This window comes from Bos grunniens, chromosome 5, assembly GCF_055505025.1.
Source record: "Bos grunniens cultivar Pamir isolate PY7600 chromosome 5, Bosgru_T2T1.0, whole genome shotgun sequence".
NCBI lineage: Eukaryota > Metazoa > Chordata > Mammalia > Artiodactyla > Bovidae > Bos > Bos grunniens.
Window position 1 is genome coordinate 57,491,144 of NC_141169.1, and position 21,986 is coordinate 57,513,129.

At 42.4% G+C, this 21,986-nt stretch overlaps 2 pseudogenes across 1 annotated transcript; one reads left to right on the plus strand and one right to left on the minus strand.

The window, feature by feature from the left end:
• Window positions 1-4,847: 4,847 nt before the first annotated feature.
• On the minus strand, window positions 4,848-21,730 carry LOC147372025 (retinol dehydrogenase 16-like; annotated as a pseudogene). Its single transcript, XR_015163893.1, has 4 exons — window positions 20,445-21,730; window positions 14,111-14,369; window positions 12,938-13,098; window positions 4,848-11,947 (listed from the first exon to the last, which is right to left on the minus strand). The product of XR_015163893.1 is annotated as a retinol dehydrogenase 16-like (transcript).
• On the plus strand, window positions 6,016-6,349 carry LOC147372026 (elongin-C pseudogene; annotated as a pseudogene).
• Window positions 21,731-21,986: the final 256 nt, after the last annotated feature.

Below are 21,986 nucleotides of genomic sequence, written 5' to 3' on the forward strand. Positions count from 1 at the left end.
CTTCAATCTTTTCCAGCATCAGGGTCTTTTCCAATGAGTCAGTTATTCGCATCAGGTGGTCGAAGTATTGGAGTTTCAGCTTCAGCATCAGTCCTTCCAACGAATATTCAGGACTGATTTCCTTTAGGGTGGACTGGTTTGATCTTCTTGCAGTCCAAGGGGCTCTCAAGAGTCTTCTCCAACACTATAGTTCAAAAGCATCAATTCTTCAGCACTTAGCTTTCGTTATAGTCCACTCTCACATGACTACTGGAAAAAACATAGCCTGACTAGACAGACCTTTCTTGACAAAGTAATGTCTCTGTTTTTAATATGCTGTATTAGTTGATCATAAATTTTCTTCCAAGGAGCAAGTGAAGTAAGTGACTCTCTGCAGTCACCATCTGCAGTGATATTGGAGCCCCCAAAAATCAAGTCTGTCACTGTTTCCACTGTTTCCCCATCTATTTGCCATGAAGTAAGAAAGGCAATGCCAAAGAATGCTCAAACTACCGCACAATTGCACTCATGTCACACTCTAGTAAAGTAATGCTCAAAATTCTCCAAGCCAGGCTTCAGCAATATGTGAACCGTGAACTTCCTGATGTTCAAGCTGGTTTTAGAAAAGGCAGAAGAACCAGAGATCAAATTGCCAACATCTGTTGGATCATGGAAAAAGCAAGAGAGTTCCATAAAAGCATGTATTTCTGGTTTATTGACTATGCCAAAGCCTTTGACTGTGTGGATCACAACAAACTGTGGAAAATTCTGAATGAGATGGGAATACCAGACCACCTGATCTGCCTCTTGAGAAATTTGTGTGCAGGTCAGAAAGCAACAGTTAGAACTGGACATGGAACAACAGACTGGTTCCAAATAGGAAAAGGAGTTCGTCAAGGCTGTATATTGTCACCCTGTTTATTTAACTTATATGCAGAGTACATCATGAGAAATGCTGGACTGGAAGAAACACAAGCTGGAATCAAGATTGCTGGGAGAAATATCAATAACCTCAGATATGCAGATGACACCACCCTTATAGCAGAAAGTGAAGAGGAACTAAAAAGCCTCTCGATGAAAGTGAAAGAGGAGAGTGAAAAAGTTGGCTTAAAGCTCAACATTCAGAAAACGAAGATCATGGCATCTGGTCCCATCACTTCGTGGGAAATAGATGGGGAAACAGTGGAAACAGTGTCAGACTTTATTTTTCTGGGCTCCAAAATCACTACAGATGGTGAGTGCAGCCATGAAATTAAAAGACGCTTACTCCTTGGAAGGAAAGTTATGACCAACCTAGATAGCATATTCAAAAGCAGAGACATTACTTTGCCAACAAAGGTCCGTCTAGTCAAGGCTATGGTTTTTCCTGTGGTCATGTATGGATATGAGAGTTGGACTGTGAAGAAGGCTAAGCGCCAAAGAATTGATGCTTTTTAACTGTGGTGTTGGAGAAGACTCTTGAGAGTCCCTTGGACTGCAAGGAGATCTAACCAATCCATTCTGAAGGAGATCATCCCTGAGATTTCTTTGGAAGGAATGATGCTAAAGCTGAAACTCCAGTACTTTGGCCACCTCATGCAAAGAGTTGACTCATTGGAAAAGACTCTGATGCTGGGAGGGATTGGGGGCAGGAGGAGAAGGGGATGACAGAGGATGAGATGGCTGGATGGCATCACTGACTCGATGGACATGAGTCTCAGTGAACTCCGGGAGTTGGTGATGGACAGGGAGGCCTGATATGCTGCAATTCATGGGGTCGAAAAGAGTCGGACACGACTGAGCAACTGATCTGATCTGATCTGAATGGGACCAGATGCCATGATCTTCGTTTTCTGAATGTTGAGTTTTAAGCCAACTTTTTCACTCTCCTCTTTCACTTTGATAAAGAGGCTCTTTAGTTCTTCTTTGCTTTCTGCCATAAGGGTGGTGTCATCTGCATATCTGAGGTTATTGATATTTCTCCCGGCAATCTTGATTCCAGCTTGTGCTTCTTCCAGCCCAGCATTTCTCATGATGTACTCTGCATATAAGTTAAATAAGCAGGGTGACAATATACAGCCTTGATGTACTCCTTTTCCTATTTGGAACCAGTCCGTTGTTCCATGTCCAGTTCTAACTGCTGCTTCCTGACCTGCACATAGGTTTCTCAAGAGGCAGGTCAGGTGGTCTGGTATTCCCATCTCTAAGAATTTTCCACAGTTTGTTGTGATCCACACAGTCAAAGGCTTTGGCATAGTCAATAAAGCAGAAATAAATGTTTTTCTGGAACTCTCTTGCTTTTTCCATGATCCAGTTGATGTTGGCAATTTGATCTCTGGTTCCTCTGCCTTTTCTAAATCCAGCTTGAACATCTGAAAGTTCACAGTTCATGTACTGTGGAAGCCTGGCTTGGAAAATTTTGAGCATTACTTTACTAGTGTGTGAGATGAGTGCAATTTTGCGGTAGTTGGAGCACTCTTTGGCATTGCCTTTCTTTGGGATTGGAATGAAACTGGCCTTTTCCAGTCCTGTGGCCACTGCTGAGTTTTCCAAATTTGCTGGCATATTGAGTACAGCACTTTCACAGCATCATCTTTTCAGATTTGAAAAAGCTCAACCGGAATTCCATCACCTCCACTAGCTTTGTTCATAGTGATGCTTCCTAACCACTTCACATTCCAGGATGTCTGGCTCTAGGTCAGTGATTACACCATTGTGATTATCTGGGTCATGAAGATCTTTTTTGTATAGTTCTTCTGTGTATTCTTGCCACCTCTTCTTAATATCTTCTGCTTCTGTTAGGTCCCTACCATTTCTGTCCTTTATTGTGCCCACCTTTGCATGAAATGTTCCTTGGTATCTCTAATTTTCTTGAAGAGATCTCTAGTCTTTTCCATTCTGTTGTTTTCCTCTATTTCTTTGCATTGATCCCTGAGGAAGGCTTTCTTATCTCTCCTTGCTGTTCTTTGGAACTCTGCATTCAAATGTGTATATATTTCCTTTTCTCCTTTGCCTTTCACTTCTCTTCTTTTCACAGCTGTTTGTAAGGCCTCCTCAGAAAACTATTTTGCCTTTTTGCATTTCTTTTTCTTGGGGATGATCTTGATCCCCATCTCCTGAACAATGTCATGAACCTCCATCCATAGTTCTTCAGGCAATCTGTTTGTGAGATCTCATCCCTTGAATCTCTTTGTCACTTGCGTTGTATAATCGTAAGGGCTTTGATTCAGGTCATACCTGAATGGTCTAGTGGTTTTCCCTACTTTCTTCATTTTAAGTCTGAATTTGGCAATAAGGAGTTCATGATCTGAGCTACAGTCAGCTCCCTGTCTTGTTTTTTTGCTGACTATATAGAGCTTATCCATCTTTGGATGCAAAAATATAATCAATCTGATTTTGGTATTGACCATCTGGTGTTGTCCATGCATAGAGTCTTGTGTTGTTGGAAGAGGGTGTTTGCTATGACCAGTGCATTCTCTTGGCAAAACTCTATTAGCCTTTGCCCTGCTTCATTCTCTATTCCAAGGCCAAATTTGCCTGTTACTCCAGGTATTTCTTGACTTCCTACTTTTGCATTCCAGTCCCTTATAATGAAAAGGACATCTCTTTTTGGTTGTTAATTCTAGAAGGTCTTATAGATCTTCTTAGCCTTGTAGGTCTTCATAGAACTATTCAACTTCAGCTTCTTCAGAATTACTGGTCAGGTATAGACTTGGATTACTGTGATATTGAATGGTTTGCCTTGGAAATGAACAGAGATCATTCCATTGTTTTTCAGATTGTATCCCAGTACTGCATTTCAGACTCTTTTGTGTCCAATACAATGCAATCTGACCTCAAATTCCAGCTCCCTTTGACCCTTTCTTCAACTTTCTGCCCCTCTATCCTCTCAGTGGATGTGCTGGGCCCCCACAGAGGAACTAGAAGTCACCCAAAGGGGACTTTTCATTTAAACACCTTAAAAAATACTTGCCTGCCATCCCTGCTTTTCTCTTTCCTTCCTGCTAGAGTGAAGATCCCCCAAACTATGACTGATGCCCTGACGTCCCCCATCACAGCACTTTTCACACTGTGTTGTAACTTGTGGCTTAACTACCCATCTTTCCTGAGGTTGGAGACACAGCTTACCTTTCCTAATGCTCTACCTCCAGCATATGGTGCTTAACATACAGTAGGTACTCAATCTTCTGGGAGAATGAGAATCCTCAAGGGAGCATACCTGGATGAGAGGCTCCACTCTGGGGGGCAGGCAAGGCCAGTTCCTGGACAGAGGCAGCTTCCTAGAGGCACCTCTCTGGCTTCATAACTAGAAGCTACCTTGTCTCCATGGCTTCCAGAAGAAGTAGTTGGAGATATAATCTCACTGATGAGGTTCTGCCAGACTTTTCTAGATCCTTGAGAGATCTTTAAGCCTCCCTGGCCTGAAAGGTTCAGTTGGGCAAGATTGACCCAAGCAGGGCTCTTCAGAAAACTTACTCTAAAGTTCTGTGCATGTTTGTTAAGTCGCTTCAGTTGTGTCCAACTCTTTGCAACCCTATGGACTGTAGCCCACCAGTTCCCTCTGTCCTTGGGATTCCCAGGCAAGATTACTGGAGTGGGTTGCCACGCCCTCCTCCAGGGCATCTTCCCAACCCAGGGATCAAACCCCCATCTCTTAAGTCTCCTGCATTGGCAGGCAGGTTCTTTATTACTAACACCACCTGGGAAGCCCACTGTAAAGGACTGCTGCTGCTGCTAAGTCGCTTCAGTCATGTCCGACTCTGTGCGACCCCATAGACGGCAGGCCATTGAAAGGCTGTTGTTGAATCACACGAAGACACCGGGATTCTTGGCCCCCGGAGGAGAAGAATTCAATCAGGGGCCAGAAACGAGGCTTGATTGCTCAGAGCTTTTGTGTAATAAAGTTTTATTAAAGTATAAAGGAAATAGAGAAAGCTTCTGACATAGGCATTAGAAGGGGGCAGAAAGAGTACCCCCTTGCTAGTGTTAGCAATGAAATTATATACTCTCCAATGAATCCAAAGAATGTCTGGAGGTTGTAAAGACCTCACCAGACCTACTCCCATAATTTACATTTTAAAATAACAGAATTAGCCAGAAGGTTTAATCCAGTGACTGTCCTCAGGCAGGATACATCCTTGTAAAGACCAGGTCTACTCCCATAATTTACATTTTAAGATAACAGAATTAGCCAGAAGGTTTAACCCAGAGACTGTCCTCAGGCAGGATACATCCTTGTAAAGACCAGGTCTACTCCCATAATTTACATTTTAAGATAACAGAATTAGCCAGAAGGTTTAATCCAGAGACTGTCCTCATGCAGGATACATTGTTATATAATCCTAAGGAATGTAGAGAAGGAAAAAAAGTTTGTCCTTTCTTCCCCCTTGAGAATTCCAGACCCCTCTCTCCTTGGGGACCCCTAGACTCCTTATCAACCTGCCTAGGAAATGACTCTCTCACCATCAGGCTCCCCCGTCCCTGGGATTCTCCAGGCAAGAACACTGGAGTGGGTTGCCATTTCCTTCTGCAATGCATGAAAGTGAAAAGTGAAAGTGAAGTCACTCAATCGTGTCTGACTCTTAGTGACCCCATGGACTGCAGCCTGCCAGGCTCCCCCATCCATGGGACTTCCCAGGCAAGAGTACTGGAGTGGGGTGCCATCGCCTTCTCCATAAAGGACTAGGTTATAAAGGACTAGGTTGGGCTAAATAACACTTTCTCTGATCCACATCATGCTTCTCTATATCTAGTTATATATTTTACTGAAATTATCATTTTAAGTGTATATACCTCTATAGTAGAACACTTGGGATACAAGTGATAGAAATCCAAACCAAACTATCTTAAGAATAAAAGAAAACAGCTGCTACCCCAGAACCTAGGCGGGGGGCGGAGGGGGAGGGGTAGGTGGGCAGGGAGGGTGGTACAGGGCATCCCTGGTGTAGGGGCTGTGGCGGTGAGTGGGGACCCAGTGCAGTGGCTGGGATTGGTGTAGAGCTGATGAGAAACTACTAAAGTTCCTGTGGAAGCCAAGTAGAATTTCATAAGAACATAATGGATGGAGAAGAGAAAACCTATGGTGGGTGTGAGGGCCCTGATATATGTCAAACTGATATCTTCAGATGGTCATGAATTTATTGTAAAGAGAGAACATGTGCTAACATCAGAAACAATAAAAACCATGTTGAGTGGCCCAGGTCACTTTGCTGAGAACAAAACTAATGAAGTCAATTTTAGAGAGATCCCTTCACATGTGCTATCAAAAGTATGCATGTATTTTACCTACAAGATTCAATACACTAACAGCTCCAAGGAGATTCCTGAATTCCCAATTGCACCTGAAATTCCACTGGAACTGCTGATGGCTGTGAACTTCCTAGATTGTTAAATAAAATAAATTATAATAAACAGCTAGCTCTTTTTCAGTATTTAATACCTGCAGTTCAGTTAGTAATTTTTTCATATATAGCATGTTGCCTGTGTGCAGTTGAACTTTAAAGTTCGTTGCAAAGCAGATTATCTTCTGTTCTTTTGCATAGCAATCAGAGTTGAAGTTGAAGTTTGTTTGCTACATCAACGAATTAAGGACATTTTCACAAATTGAGAGATAAACAAATATACAAAAAGAAAAGAAAAGAAAACATCTCCACATAACCAGGGCAGGGAAACCAGGGAGGTAACTAGCTTCTGGCCCTACTGAATCCAGGGGACCAAATAATGTCTTTGTGGTTTCTCATCCCAGCTCTCAATTCTACTTATCACTGCTTGGCTTTGCACCTCAAAAAGAATTGGCTCTTTCCATGTAGTAGGCAAGATGGCCACCAGTATCCTATACTTACTGTTCCCAGATAAAAAATCCTGGAGGAAAATGAAATTTTTGCTGTAGCCACATATCAATTCCTACTAATGACCTACCTTATTAACCTTATATGAGTCATGTGCTTATCTCTAAACAAAAGGCTGTGACCAAGGGGATGGAGCTTTGTGATGGGTCAAACAGATCCTCCATGTCAATATGGCTTATGGTTTTTTGTTTTGATCAATTGGCTAAATATCTGTTTTTTAGATATTTATTTTGATGCTCAAATACTCATAGATTTGTTCAGTGGGAGCCCCTGGAATCTACCTTCTGTGTCATTTTGACAAATTTCTTCATCCTTTGAGTGCTTACTTCCTTTCTCCTTCAACAAGATGGTCCAAACTCATCTTGCATATTCCCAGCACCTGTCCAGAGTCAACCACTTCTCTAAGTAGTCTTGTTTCCTTTTAGTAGACAATGGTAGTCAGAAGTCAAGATCTAGATACAAAGTTTTCTGATTGCTATTGCTATTGTGTTATTCTTCCCAAGCCCTTTCAGTGAAGAAGACTAGAGCACCAAAGAATTGATGCTTTTAAACTATGGTGCTACAGAAGACTCTTGAGAGTCCCTTGGACAGCAAGGAGATCAAACAAGTCAGTCCTAAAGGAAATCAACCCTGAATACTCATTGGAAGGACTGATGCTGAAGCTGAAGTTCCAATACTTTGGCCACCTGATATGAAGAGCCGACTCATTGGAAAAGACCCTAATGCTGGGAAAGATTGAAGGCAGAAGGAGAAGAGGGTGACAGAGGATGAGGTGGTTTGATGGCATCACCAATGCAATGGACATGAACTTGGTCAAACTCCTGGAGATGGTGAGGGACGAGGCCTGCCATGCGGCAGTCCATGGGGTCGCAGAGAGTCAGACACGACTTGGCATCTGAACAACAAAATGTATATGTACGGATATGTGTATACATGTGTATAAGTGTGTATACATGTGTATAAGTTTGTATACATATTTAAATCTATATTTACTTGTATGGAAAACCATGGGCTCACAACAATACCTCCAGTTTCAGTCCAAAATCAAAATAGAGTTTTTGCCTTTGCATATTTGTAGCTCCTTTCTCTATAAGTAACAAATCTTATTAATATAGTCATTTATTCAATCTGCCCCCTTTATGAAAGCAATTTCCCATCACTGCCGCAACCCCCTTCCATGTGCAAACACCCTTCTTACTTCCACTGGGCTCCAACAAACCATGCTGGGCAGCCCTCCTATGTGACCACAATACTCACCCAGGTAAATCTGGACAGCTCTCCTGCACAAGCAGTCCCCTCCTTCAGCTCATGCTCAGATTCTCTGACACTCCACCCATTCCCCAAACCCTCCACAGTGTCAATGCCTGCCTTAACTTGACTCATCGTTATGGCATTGAGTGAATTTTCAGCACCTCATTTTTTAATGTTATTTTATTACTACATATTAAATTATAATGTATATCTATGTCTTTATTTTTTAATTATAGCATTGCAAATAATACTTAAGCCTTTTTTGACAATTATCCTTGACTTATAGTGTTTTCTTTTTCTCTAGTAGTAACCCCTGCATGCCATTAGCTTAATGTATATTCTTGCATTTTTGAAGTTTGTATTCATATATATATATATATATATATATATTTATATACATGTTCCGAAAAGAAGCATAATATACATCTTACATGGACTTCCTTGGCAGCTCAGACAGTAGACTCAGCCTGCAATGCAGGAGACCAGGGTTAGGTCCCTGAGTCAGGAAGATCTCCTGGAGAAGGAAATGTCAACCCACTCCAGTATTCTTGCCTGGAAAATTCCGTGGACAGAGGAACCTGGGGCCTGCAGTCCATGGGGTCACAAAGAGTCGGACACGACTAAGTGACTAACACTTTCACTTTCACTTACATGGTCTCTCCCCTTCACTTTGTTCCCCCTTTTCTAGGATTTAGTGTAAAGGTTAAGGTTACAGTAATTTCAGTCTGCTGCATCTTTTTAAATAACTTCATTTAGTTAGTTACTTTTGGCTGTCCTGGATCTTTGTTGCTGTGCGGGCTTTTCTCTAGCTGTGGTGAGCAAGGCCTACTCTCTTGTTGTGGGACTCGGGCTGTAGGTCATGAGGGCTTCAGAAGTTGCGGCACGTGGGCTCAGTAGTTGCAGCTCCTGGACTCTAGAGCACAGGCTCAGTAGTTGGGGAGCTTGGGCTTAGTTGTTCTGAGGTGTGTGGGATCTTCCCGGCCCAGAGATCAAATCTGTGTCTCCTGCATTGGCAGACAGATTCTTTAACCACTGAGCCACCAGGGAAGCCCCTGCTGCCATCTTAAAATCGAGAGCTGTTATTTGACTTTTCCTTCACCACTTGGCCCAATGACTAGGATGTAATAGTTACTCAATAAAATGTTGTTTTAATTGGATTTCTTAAGCTAGATTTCAGAAATCAAGTTATTTATTTTTTAACTTTTTAATTTGTATTGGGATATAGCCAATCAACAAAAATTGTTGTGACCATTTCAGGTGAACAGTGAAAGGATACAGCCATATATACACATGTATCCATTCTCCCCCGAACTACCCTCCCATCCAGGCAAAATGTTTTTTAATCTGCCAAATTATTAGAAGAAAAGAGGTTAGATTTTTCTGCCATCAGAACTCTGAGGATAAATGCTATGCTTATCAGGGCTTACAGTGAGATCACTGTCCTTACCACTGTCCTTAACCACTGAGCCACCAGGGAAGCTTTTACACCAGGGAAGATTTTACAGTGAGATCACTGTCCTTACCATGTATCTCACATATTTGACTCTTTTAACATACTATTTAAATGGTAGCAATATTCATGTGAAATCTCCAACTTAGGAGGATCTTAACATATGATGATTTATTTATGATGGTTTGATTTGTTGGTCACCTCATTTTAGAATTATCCTTATTGAAAATAATGTCAGAACAGTGATGACAAATTTTCCTCTGTAACTGTCCATTTGATTCGGACAAGGTCTGTGCAGTCAAAGATAGCAGAAATCAGTATTCTCTCATTTGTAAAGCAGAATAATTCTGACAGGATGAATGTATTATGCAGACAGCAAGTTCCCATGTCTCCAAACATAGCAATAATTCCAACACAGACATAATTTTCTCTTTGAAATACCTAAGATTCTGCCGGGTAGGACATCAAATGATAATTTTTCAATGTGAAAAATGTATGATTTTATCACTACAAGAATAGAAATGTTGGCATAGCATGAGAGTTCTATTTATCCATTTAGGCAACCATGAGACTTGGAGTCAGGAGACCTGTCCTGTGCTTAGCTGGAGATTCTCAGAACTAAGAAAAGTGAGCCATTCTCAGTTTGAGTTTTCACACAACTAAGCGGGGATAATAAGAGGTTACCTATCTCATAGCATTATCCCCCATGAGCTAAGTATTTTTCAATGTAGATATGGTATGATGAGTCCAAAGCATCATATAATTAGATATTGCTAAGAGAGTCCCAGGTGGCTCAGTGGTAAAGAATCTGCCAGCCAATGCAGGAGCCCCAGGAGATGCAGGTTCAATCCCTAGATTGGGAAGATCCCCTGGAAAGGGAAATGGCAACCCAATCCAGTATTCTTGCCTGGAGAATCCCATGGACAGAGGAGCCTGGTGGGCTACAGTCCACAGGATCACAAAGAGTCGGACACAACTGAGTGACCAAGCATGAAGAGAGACACAAGGACAAATGGTTAGTTTTAGAATATTTGAAGCATAACTTGCAAGAATATCCTCCAAAGGCAGAAAGAAGGATCCGTCTCAAAGCACCTTGAGTCTCTCCGAACTCTTGAAACAGACATATGGGACAATATTATTCTCATTTAAGAGAAGCAAACTCAGAGCAATACCTTTGCCCAGAGTTACACAGTCAGAAATAGCAGAGTTAGGATCCGACCTTGGCCCTTTTTGATTCCCAAGGCCAGTTTCCCTACCCTCAACTTACTATCCCCAAAGCTAAGTGGGGAAGGGAGCAGAACTGAGAAGAATTTGGTGAGGGGAGGAGAGTGAGGTTGATCTGGGGCAAAGTAGGGGTCAAAAAACAAGCCAAGGACTAGAGGAACACTTTCACAGAGTCATGCAGGTGACCACTGACAGAGAATCTGGGCAGAGGTAGTCGTGTGTATATGTATGTGTTAGTCACTCAGTCATGTCCGACTCTTTGCAATCCCATGGACTGTAGTCCGCCAGGCTCCTCTGTCCATGGGATTTTCCAGGCAAGAATAGTGGAGTAGGTTTCCATTTCCTTCTCCAGGGGATCTTCCCAATCCAGAGATCGAACTCAGGTCTCCCACATTACAGGCAGATTCTTTACCATTTGAGCTACAAGGGAAGCCCAGACAGAGGTAGTTAAGTCTGAGTATTTCAAAAGTTAACAAGAAGAGGACTAAATTATTTAATCCATTGATTTATTTGATAAACTAATTTAATCTTCAGAAAAGTAAGATTTTTTAAAAAACTGCTGGAAAGAAAATAATTTATATCTAAAATAGAAAACCACCAATAATGTGAGACTCTCAAGTTAGTAGCTATGACCATGCCCACACCTCTTACACCAGGTTAAGAGACCCGATAGCCCTTTGAACTTTGAAAATTCTCTCGGTAGAGTCATCCCACACTGGAGTGATCCAGCTAGAAAGTGAGTGCCACAAGGCAGGGACCTTGTTTTGTATATGGATGAATCTTTAGCACCCAGAACTGTGCCTGGAATATTAGAGGTATGCACCAAGTATTTTTTGAAAGAATCTGAAAATTTGTGAACTAAAATATGGCATCATCTCTGAGGACCCATTGGAGCAGAGAGCTGCATGTTCCTCTGGTTCATTCTCCTTTCAAGAAGAAAATCTGATGACTGCTCCCCATCTAGAATCAAGTGTTTAGATTGAACTCACAGACTACAAAGCATTTTAGTGCCTGATCACCTATAAAATATGACAAAGGATAAAGTCTGCCACAGGTGTTGGTAAATAAGACAGAGCAAAAGTGAAGCATTTGCTGTTCCAGTCAATAGAGTAGCAGATACGAGGGTGAACAGCAGTCAGGTTGTGCTCCATGAAGCTGGCGACGGGGCTTAGATTCTCCTTTCCTTTAGCAATGAGGCCATGAAAATACTGGCAATCTGTTATAGAGGGGGGGCGGGGGAAGTTAGAACTGTGGTAACACATTAACTTGAAAAGAAACAGGAGAAAATACAAGGTAACAAGCAATGTTGGAGGAGTGGGGGGAGTACAGGACAGGAAGAGAGTGGTCTTGTTTTCCAGGTCTGAGGCTGGGTGGGTGGTAGCTGCTGGAGGGCTGTGCAAGAGGGTGCAGGATGCAGGGCTCAGGGCACAAGCTCTGCAGTTGTGCTGTCCAGCACTGCAGCCAGAGCCACATGTGGCAACTGAGCATAAGAAATGTGGTCAATCTGATTGATATGCACAATAAATGTAAAATTTCACATTGGGTTGCAAAGACTTAGTACAAAGAAAGAATGTAAAATATCTCAGTCGTAATTTTTTTATATTGATTTGTTGAAATGACAGTATTCTGGATAGAGTCTGTTCTGAACTAAATTCACCTGTCTGTTGTTTTTCTTTAATGTGGCTGTTAGAAAAATTAAAAATGCATATGTGGCTTACAGTTGTCGCTAGCATTGTATTTCTATTGGGCTAAAGTTGTCTAGAGCAATATTATATGTGTGTGTGTGTATATATATGTGTGTGTGTGTGTGTGTAATGCACACATATATGTGTTTGTGTGTGTGCTCAGTCACTCAGTCATGTCCAAATATTGAAGGATTCAATTCATTACTCTGCCACTGACTTGCAGAGCAATCTTGGGAAATGACTCAATATTTCAGGCTTCAGCTTTCTTATCTGTAAATGAGGGATAACACCAGAACTTTCCTTCCAGGGTTATGAGAACTGACAGAGTTAATTCTTCCATAGTACCTGGCACAGAGCTTTCATATACTGAGCAGGTGTTGGGGCTCAGGGGAAACCTGACAGCCTGAGTGAAGCAGGAGGGACAGCAGCAAGTGAGCTGGGCCTCCTGCTATACACAGCAAGGACTTGGGAAGTTAATAACTCTGCCATCCCTGCTCTGGGGGAATAGAGGAAGGACTTACAGTCTTCAAAGTACTTCTGTCCATAGCTCTCTTTCACCTCTGGGGACACTTGACTCCAGATCCCCTCAAGAATATCCTGCATATTGTCAGGGAAAATGGATGTTTTGTACTTTCCAGGTACTATGAGAACAACACGAATGCCAAAATGACTGAGGTCCCTTCTGAAACACAAGGTGAGAGAGTGCTAACCAAGGAAACGATACTGGTGTCTGACCTTATCAATCCCACCCCTTCTTAAGCAAAGAATGCCCAAGGCAGAATGTTTCAAGAAAGGCATTTGGGTCAGGGAAGAATATGAAAGAGTACACTCAAGCATCTTGGGAAGATATTCAAGTAAAATGAGAAGGGCCAACACCCATAGATTGCTTTCTGAAAAGCTTCAGATCTGGGCTTTGATGCTGCCTCTTGCTGCCCATCTCACACCACTCTCTTACAGACACTCCCTCCTCTGTGACAGCTCCCTGAACCCCTGAGCCTCTTCCTCCTTACCTACTGCTCAGGTTAGAACTCAGTGTCTTTGTGAAGCCTTCCTTGACCTCTGCCCCAGGGAAAGGTAAGTCACCCCCTTGTCGGTGCCTCTATGCACCAGCACATACTCATGTTCATATTTGCTGTATGCCCACTCCAGAGATTTTCACCCACAGAACTGAGTTCAGATCCTGGCTCAACTTCACACTTGACCATAGAGAATCATCCTGTCTTATGCATGAGTTTTCTGTGAGGAGTGAATAGAATGCTTGGCCCAGAGCTTTCCCTTTAACCCACCAAGGTTCAGTCTTTCCTTATGAGAACCGTCAGTCAGGTTTAGTGACTTAAGGTACTTAATGAACAAGGCAAATAATTTTTTAGTGACAGACTCTTATCATTTACATATGAAGTATACATTACATACATAATATTCATTTATATTTTATACATATATATGTCTTACAGAAATATATTAAATTTGTTTGAAACACATAGAAATCTTATAGGAGTGGCAATTAAGACCAAATAAATCCTAACACATTTTTCACATTCCCTAATGTACTACCTTATATTGTGAAAAGATTTAGACATTCCATTTCCAAAGTTTTTCATTTTAGTTGCCATCTATATATCAGGAACCCAGGCTCACCGTTCACAAATACACTCCTAGCCACAGTCAAGTCTTCCTCAGAGGTTGAGCCTTACCTCAGACTGTCGGATAAAGCTTCTACCCTCTACTTAGAAATGCAGTAGCCACCGCCAAACAGGGATACTCTCCTAGCTGGACTAGAAACATTGACTACTCTTCCCCTGGTCTTTCTGATCAGGGGAGGAAAGCTCAGTGTCACCTCGATGAGGCCAATCAAGTTCACATTCAAGATCTTGGAGAAGTCATCTTTAGTCTGCCATTCATTCGGGGCAGCAGGCAGAAGGATGCCAGCATTGTTCACCAAACCCCAGAGGCCTGGGGTAGAAACAAAAGGTATTAGTTAGAGACAGAAAACCCATTTATGAATCATTTCAGTGTTCAAGCCACATTCTCTTGAGGAAGATAAACAATAAATCCAATAGACTGGAAAATTATAAAGTATGTTTTAGTGTGCATGGGAAGTCACTTCAGTTTTGTCCAACTCTGTGTGGCCCTATGGACTGTAGCCCGCCAGGCTCCTCTATCCAGGGGATTCTCCAGGCAAGATTATTGAAGTGTGTTGCCATGCCCTCCTCCAAGGGATCTTCCTGACCCAGGGATCGAACTGCATTTGGTCTCCTCCATTGCAGCCAGATTCTTTAGCACTAGCACCACCAGGGCAATGGCACCCCACTCCAGTACTCTTGCCTGGAAAATCCCATGGATGGAGGAGCCTGGTGGGCTGCAGTCCATGGGGTCACTAGGAGTCAGACCCGACTGAGCAACTTCACTTTCACTTTTCACTTTCATGCATTGGAGACGGAAATAGCCACCCACTCCAGTGTTCTTGCCTGGAGAATCCCAGGGACGGGGGAGCCTGGTCGGCTGCCGTCTATGGGGTCACACAGAGTCGGATACGACTGAAGCGACTGAGCAGCAGCAGCAGCAGCAGCACCACCTGGGAAGCCTGATAGAGTATGTTAGTAGTGTTAGTTGCTCAGTCGAGTCCAACTCTTTGCAATTCCATGGACTGAGCCCACCAGGCTCCTTTGTTCATGGGATTCTCCAGACAAGAATACTGGAGTGGATTGCCATTCCCTTCTCCAGGGGATCTTCCTGACCCAGGGATCGAACCTTGGTCTCCTGCATTGCAGGCAGATTCTTTACCGTTTGAGCTACAGAGAAGACCTAAAGTATGTTCTTGCTGCTGCTGCTAAGTCACTTCAGTCATGTCCAACTCTGTGTGACCCTATAGACAGCAGCCCACCAGACTCCCCCGTTCCTGGGATTCTCCAGGCAAGAACACTGGAGTGGGTTGCCATTTCCTTCTTCAATGCATCAAAGTAAAAAGTGAAAGTGAAGTTGCTCAATCATATCTTGGCGACTGCATGAACTGCAGCCCACCAGGCTCCTCCATCCATGGGATTTTCCAGGCAAGAGTACTGGAGTGGGTTGCCATTGCCTTCTCCGAGTATGTTAGATGGTGGTAAATAGTAATGGACTTAAAAAGCTGGTGAGCAGGACTGGGTGGGCTGGTGAGGACTGTTTGTCACCATACTGAGTGAGGTGGTTGGGACAAGCTTCCTAGTAAAATAGAGAACTGAGCAAGTTCTATTTTACGGAAGAAAAATGGGTCAAAGGACCATCTGGAGCTTAGATAGGTTTAAGTGAAAAAAACAGCTGCAATAAATACTGCCAGGCAGGAGGATGCCTAGGGCAGGCTGTGCTGGTACAGATAATGGTAGATGGGTAGAGGAGATAGGAAGAGTCTGGGGAAATTCTCTGCCAATTGCTTTAGTTTTTCTCAGTTAAGTAGGTCATTAGCCCAGAGCAAGGGTAGGAGGGAATGAGTTGTGGGTATGAAGAGAGGAAAAGTTTGAAATGGTTGTTTGGAAATTAGGAGAATGAATGGAGTATAACCATATACAACAGCAATAGCATAAAAGCTCACTAGAGGGTTGTGATCATGAATTTTTCTACAAGGACAGGCATGGGGCAGTGAGAGATGGTATTACCCAGGCTTGTGGTTTTACCAAGTACTACTAAGAGAGAAAAGGGGATGAGAGAGTGTCAGGCATATGCAATGGGGTGATCACAGTAACAGATCATGGAATGAAGACAGGTAATATCAAGGGATGAGGATTTGCGAAAAATATTTGGATCAATGGATTGCAGGTCCTGCTGGGCCTGAAAATTTGGGATCTGGGGGAGAGCTGCAGTGAGCTGGAAAGAGTAGAGGTGGTTGTTTTAAGAATGGGATGCAAAAAAAAAAAAAAAGGCAAAAAAAAAAAAATGGGATGCAACTAAGATGTCTCAGGCTCTAGGAAAGAAATGAGCCCAGCAGGCCTCAGCCCCATTGCCCTGTCTTTGCTTTGAAAATCTTGCAGAGCTCAGTAAACAACAGGACTAAAAATTACTTATTTTGTATATCATTAAGCTTTGTATGCAATATCCTGAAGCGGTATGTTCTCATGACTCAGTTATTAACTCTCACACTCTCCCATACCTGAGATGATAGTACACTTTCCTTCCTTTTAAAAAACAATGGAAATATGAGTGACCAACAGAGAGTGAAATCAAAGATAATCTTAACTCCTTTCCAATTTATCTTGAACCCTGTACAACCTTGAAGTGAAGTGGCTCAGTCGTGTCCTACTCTTTGCGACCCCATGGACTGTAGCCTACCAGGTTCCTCCATCCATGGAATTTTCCAGGCAAGAACACTGGAGTGGATTGCCATTTCCTTCTCCAGGAGATCTTTCCAACCCAGAGATAGAACCTAGGTCTCCCGCATTGCAAGCAGACACTTTACCATCTGAGCCACCAGAGAAGCCAAACTCAAATATTAATTTTTAACCAATATTAATTTTAATATTTAATTAAAATATTAATTTTTAACCAACAAATTACTGTACTGTCCCCATGACTTTTGATACATCCTGGTGTTTTCATACACACTGACCAAGAATTGCCAATGTTGGACAATGTTCAGAGTAAACTTACCCAGGTGGCAGGGTCCTGGCAACAGGACGGTAACTCAGAGAGAACAGATTGGAACTTACAAAAATAAACAAAGGGAAAGGTCTTAAATTTCGTGTTCCTTCATGTGTGTATGTGCTAAGCCGCTTCACCCCACAGACCATAGCCTGCCAGGCTCTTCTGTCCATGGGATTCTCCAGGCAAGAATGCTGGAGTGGGTTGCCATGCCCTCCTCCAGGGCATCTTCTCAACCCAGGGATCAAACCCACATCTCTTACATCTCCTGCGTTGGCAGGCAGGTTCTTTACCACTATCACCACCTGGGAAACCCCTTAACATTTCTTTCATTGTCTCACAATTCCTGGTCTTCTCTCCACCACTCTCATAACCCAAAAAGACTGAAAGGAAGAGAATATACACTCTTGTATTGTGAAAATGGTCTTTAAGTAATGATTCCCCAATATCAATATTACTTTTTTTTAACAATATTACTTTCTTTCCTTTATTCATTTTTTAGAACTTTGCAGAAGATGGGGATATGAATAGAAAAGAAGTGACATCTTCCACAATTTATGTCCTTGGCTCAAAATCCCAACAGAGGCCATTCTCCACTTCAGAGATCCCATTCTCAAAAAGCAGAGAATACCTTCTGTATCGTACAGGGAGCTCAGAGCAGGGCTCTGTGATGACCCAGATGGTGGCATGGGGGAAGGGGGTGAGGGAGAGGTCCAAGAGAGAGGGAATATATGTATGCTTATAGCTGATTCATTTTTTTTGTACAGCAGAAACCAACACAACATTGTAAAGCAAGTATATCTCATTTTTTTTTAAAGGGAAGAGAGTGAGGGATCTGTGCTGGGGTGTTTACTGATTCTTATGTGCCAATGTCATCCAGTATCATAGGAGACTGTATGTGTAAATAATATATATTCAAATAGTTAAGACATCAATCATTCTCTCAAGAAATTTAAAATTGCTTGCAATAAAAGTTGTATTGGAAAAAGGGACTACACTGATAATCAGTACAACCAAGATTAAATTCCAAAAAAGTCAGAAAAGTATGCGTAACTAGATTTAGAGAGAAGCCTTCAGCCAGGGGTGGCCTTTAAAGGAGAGGCTCCAATTCAGAGATGCAGGATGAATAAAACTGTGACCACAGGAAGCCATTGGCATCAGCAGTCCCCAAATGCATCAGATTTAGCTGCTTAAGGAGGAGGCTTATTTCTGGAGCATTGAGGGTGTGAGGTTTTGAGGCTTCAACCTTTCATAACATATAGAGACTTATCTCTGAAAGGGCCAAACCCCCTTTTCATTTTTCTCTCATTACTACAGGAGAGGAAGAGAAAAACAAAACTTCAAAGGAGACATGCGTCCTGGGGCTCAAGGAATTTAAGGGTGTTTTGAAAATACTTGAGGCAGTACAAAGTCCTTATTCACTCCAAGATCTTGAAATAATGTGACCAAATAGAACACTTTGTGAAATAAATGATTACAAAATACATGTCAACCTAATTAATGGTTCATTGTTCTGTAAACAATTTAAGAGTTCAAGTTTCTCACATTTCTCACATTGTGTGTTTGTGATAATAGCTACAGAGTCACAGACAATCACCAATTAAAATAAATTATAGTCAGTTGTGATAGTTTTATTTCTAGCACTAGTTTGTTTTCAAATAAAGCTTTATTTTAAAATTTACTTTTTAACTAAGAGAAAATCTTTTCTGTATGTAGATGTGGATGCATTTCCATGCCTTTGATCTGCTGTGCAGTGCAGGGCCTCTACAGTGACCAGCTGGACGTTCAGCCTGAAGCAAGGCAATATCTCATCCTCTTTTATTTGGCCTCAGTAGCTATGTAGCTCAAACAAAAATTTAGTAAGTTTTTGTGTCATGAATTTAAACTAGAAAGTCATGCTGTTCTCAGTAATTGTGAACAAGCATTTTGCCAAAGTGCCAAAAGAAGACATTTAAACAGCAACCCCCGCCCCCCAAAAATGGTCCCAGAGCCTTTTACAAAAATAAGGATAAAGTGTCCTCCACCTGTGCCAACTACTGGAACATTTGCAGCTGAGAGGACCACACAGCATGGACAGAGGGAATTAATTCTCAATTTCCTTTCAGCACTGGGAGCAGAAGGGCTATGCAAGAAAGAAACATGCAGAACTTGAGAGAAAGCAGCAGTTCCTTCAAGCTTCCCAGGTAGGGCTAGTGGTAAAGAATCCGCCTGCCAATGCAGCAGATGCAGGAGATGTGGGTTTGATCCCTGGAATGGGAAGATCCCCTGGAGAAGGAAATGGCAACCCACTGCAGTATTCTTGCCTGGAAAATCCCTTGGACAGAGGAGCCTGTCAGGCTTCAGTGCATTGGGTCAGACACGACCTAGTGACTGAGCAACAGCAGTTCCTTCATGTTGAGCGCAGCACGGGCAGTGGGACAGTCAATGTGCCTTTCCTTGGTTTCAGCCTCTCTTTCAGGGATTCCCTGTATTCAGAGTTCTTGCCCAGGATGCACATGGTTCAAGGCCAGGTGAGTGCAAGAAAGGGAGAAGAACCAACACCTACAGCTATTAGTCTGCGGAATGCTCACTCAGCCGAAGGACATACCACTTCCAGATCCCAAATGGTCGGCCCTGGATTTTCTTCTAGAAAATTGAGAAATCTGGCTGCTCCCTTGCCAAAGGGAAGGCACCTATTTAGCCTCACAGGAAGCCCTCTCTGCTGCTTGCCTGGGCTGTCTGAGAAACTCATGCCAGGACTGATAAGAGAAGACAGTACACACAGATTTTGCCTGGGTCTTGGTGACAGGAGTTTGGGTATACCTTGATCTCAATTATTTTCTCAAGATCGACTCATCATAAATTCACTGTCAGCACTGACTGAACAATAAAGACATTTCCAGAACCCTCCCTGAATACAGTAGGTTTTTCTGATTCTCAACATTTGCTACCTTTGAAAAAGACAGATTTATACTGTTCTCAAGAAAAGACATGTAAAATTATATACGAGCAGCATAATGGCAGCCTGCTCATGGCAGAGTTAACATTTTTACTCTGGATTTTCAGAGGATACCATGCATGCAAATTACGGTTTCTGCACCACAGTCACCTCTTTCTTTCCCCTCATTGCCTTTCTAGCCTTCATTCTATCTTCCCTACCTATACATACTCTTACATATTAAATCTGTTTCCTCACTGCTTTACCTTCCACTCTGATACACATATATTCCATACAACCTGACTTTTTTAGGCCAGTCCCAAGTATGTTCACTTACTCCATGAATGCTAATGTATTTTTGAGTCTTCGTGTAATAAAACATGTCCCAAATATATCCCCACCCTGAGCCCCAAGACTTTTCACCTGGCATGGTTTTTGCTAATTCTAAAACACTGAAGACAAAGCAGCCTATCCAATGGACAGACTTCCCCTGGCCATACCTCTGTCCCCGACATCTTCCTTCACCCACTCAGTGGCCTCAGCGATGCTCTCTGTCTTGGTGACGTCCAGGATCACTGTCTGCAGCCTGTCTGACATCTGGTTCCTCAGCTGCTCGGCCCCCTGCTCTGTCAGACACGCAGCCAAAACCCTCAAGCCTCGTAGGTCCAGCTGCCTGGCCAGGAGGTTCCCAAAGCCTGAGTCACAGCCCGTGATGAAGACAAACTTGTCCCGGAGGTGGCTCATCACCTGCCTCTCTCGGTACCAGCGCAGGAGGTAGTACAGGCCCAAGAGGACCACCAGGTACAGCCACATGGCAGAAACCTGTCCTTCCCTTTAAGAAAAAAGAAAATTCTTCCAGACTCAAACAGGTTAGGGTTATGTTTGCCTGCTTTTTTATTGTTTTCTAGTTTACCCTTAATCTACTCAATTAAGTTAATGACGCCTATAAAGATTAACTTTTGATATAATAATTCTGAAAGTTGGTTATTTAAGAGGCTTTTGAGGAATGTATTTGAAAATAGGAAAGCAGGATGATTCTATCAGATTTAGGAATTAATATGAAACTCCTATTCTGGTCATGCTGTTAAAAAGGAGTATTTGACAAAAATTTAGATGCATTGATATTAGGTAAAGAAAGGAGATAATGAGTCAGTTGGCAACTTCAAGCATTCAGAAATAGATACAGCTTGATTCTTCAAAATTGAATTTGTTAAAATTAAAAGTGTTGCTAGATATGCAGATATGGTTTTTCCTTCTTTGTTCTCTCCTCTTTTAAATAAACAAACAAAAAAATACATTTAAGCAACTTTATAGAATAAAGATAATAATTATAATTAATTTAATCTTAATTTTATCTGATATTTAATGTTCAATTCAAAAATATTAATTTATTTTAATATCCCTATTATGTAAAGACAGTGAAGGAGAAAGATAAATAAGTAAATATACATATTTAAGATCAAGAAAGGAAACTCAAGAAATACACAAAAACTATTGTAAAAACACTAAGAAGTGATAACTAGATGTTGGGAGGACAGCAGGATGAATAGGTAAAATGTAGACAATTTTTAGGACAGTGAAACTATTCCAGATGATACTGTAATGGTGGGCATGATCTCAGACAGTCAACAACGAGCAGTCCTGAAAAGAGTTCTTTGTTCCCTGCCTGGAAGTTGAACCGGGGTAGCCTGGATGAGGCAATGGCACCCCACTCCAGTACTCTTGCCTGGAAAATCCCATGGATGGAGGAGTCTGGAAGGCTGCAGTCCATGGGGTCGCTGAGGGTTGGACACAACTGAGCAACTTCACTTTCACTTTTCCCTTTCATGCATTAGAGAAGGAAATGGCAACCCACTCCAGTGTTCTTGCCTGGAGAATCCCAGGGATGAGCGAGCCTGGTGGGCTGCCGTCTGTGGGGTCGCACAGAGTTGGACACAACTGAAGTGACTTAGCAGTAGCAGCAGCCTGGATGAAAACTGGGAACCCTAGCCACTAGACCACCAGGGGCTAGAAGCCAGACGCACATTTTTCCCGGCTCTTAC